The sequence below is a fragment of the Mastomys coucha genome, unplaced genomic scaffold (genome assembly GCF_008632895.1).
Source record: "Mastomys coucha isolate ucsf_1 unplaced genomic scaffold, UCSF_Mcou_1 pScaffold22, whole genome shotgun sequence".
In the NCBI taxonomy this organism is placed as follows: domain Eukaryota; kingdom Metazoa; phylum Chordata; class Mammalia; order Rodentia; family Muridae; genus Mastomys; species Mastomys coucha.
The window spans coordinates 38,234,354-38,236,225 of record NW_022196905.1 but is presented as its reverse complement, the minus strand read 5'-3'; positions in this window follow the sequence as shown (position 1 = coordinate 38,236,225).

Here is a 1,872-nt window from a genome sequence, read left to right as displayed (position 1 = left end):
CTAGAGCCTTTTCTTCTAGATAATTCAAGATCCTGTCAAGCAGACAGCTAATATTAACAGTCACATCTCAGAAGACTTTCAACTGAATCATAACATGGTGAGAAAGCATGTTCATGCATGTTCACATTCTCATGAGAGATGGAGAGAGATAGGAAAAGAAGGTAGAATGTCCACCACAATAGCAGGGCACACTTCCTAGGGAGATGCATGACCCGGACATGAGAGCACAACCCTAATATCCTAATCACTACATAAAGGCCCAGCTCTTATGACTGTTACTATAGCAATACAATTCCAGCATGACTTCTTGGAAGGGATAGATAAGGCATAGCAACCAACTGTAGTTTATGAATTGTCCATCTTGCATTTCCTGCATCACACCATGGGCCACTAACCCAAGGCAAAAATCCTAGAATTTTCCTTAAAGTTTCTCCTCCTTCCTTCCTTCTTTTCTCTCTCAAACCCACCCCCACTCCCTTTTCTGGCTCTCTAAGTTTCTCAGTGGGTTGTGTCTTCCCCATTCCTACTGCTGCCTAGGTCGTCTTTACCTTGTTCTAACTGCAGTCTCCTAACTGGTCATACTGGTTCGCTGAACTCTTTCAAACCACTCCACACCTTGCAAAATAAAGAGATCTTCCCAAAACACAAATAGGATCCTGTACCTTCATGGGTTCCCTGATATTTACAGCTCCTGGCTTGAAAGGACCCTCCCAATATTTACAGCTCCATCCTAAGTCACTCACACCACCATAAAGACACTGCATCTCTCCCTGTGTTTCAAACTTGCCCTGCTCTGCCTCTGACATCATCTGCATGCTTCACCCTCGACTCTCCTTCCTGATGCTCTCACTCCAATGCCTTGAACCCTTGTCCTCACAATTCCTGCTCATTCATCAAACATTATTTTACAGTTGCCTATTTTCTTGTCTGTCCCTCCTTTAAAGTCTTTAGGACACGGTCATGGCCTATTCACCTTCATGTTCTTGGTAGCAAGTAGAGTAAATAATACTTATAACTACCAATGAGCAATAGGGCTCTCTATATACATGCTGAGTTGATGAATGGAAGTTATTTAATCTTGACCACAATCCTGCATAACAGGCATCATTATCCTCATTTAAAGAAGCTCAAAGAAGTTAATTGGTTCCAATCCCCAGGGCAGGTAGGGAGAGTCATCCTCTATTAGTGCAACTAGGATGTGCATATTCTTTCTATTCCACTGCTCTGTACCTTTCAACGGAATACAATTAAAAAAAAAAAAAAGCAAAGCAAAAAACAAAAACAAAAAAACCCAAAAACCAAATATGGGGACAGGACTCCTAAGAATGTGGCACTGAGAACTGCATCAGTTAATTTCCTCATTGCTGTGGCAAGACATCAGAGTGGCAAACTTTACTGGAAGGGTTTACTTTGGCTCCCAGTCTGAGGGTGGTGAGGGCATGGTAGCAGGAGTTTGAGGCAACTGCTCGCATTGCATCAGCAGACAAGAAGCAGAGAGCAGTGAGTGCTGGTATTTGGCTTGCTTTCTTCTCTTCAGGCCAGGCCCCAGACTGTGGAAAGATGCTCTCCATATGGATCTTCTGCATGAATTAAGTCAATCTAGGACCCCCATCTCAGACATGCTCCAAAATTTTTCTCCTGGGTGACTGTACTGGCTAGTTTTGTGTGTCAACTTGACACAGGCTGGAGTTATCACAGAAGGGAGCTTCAGTTGGGGAAGTGCCTCCATGAGGTTCAGCTGTGGGGCATCTTCTCAGTTAGTGATCAAGGGGGTAGGGCCCCTTGTGGGTGGTGCCATCCCCTAGATGGAAGTCTTGGGTTCTATAAGAGAGCAGGCTGAGCAAGCCAGGGGAAGCAAGCCAGTAAGGAACA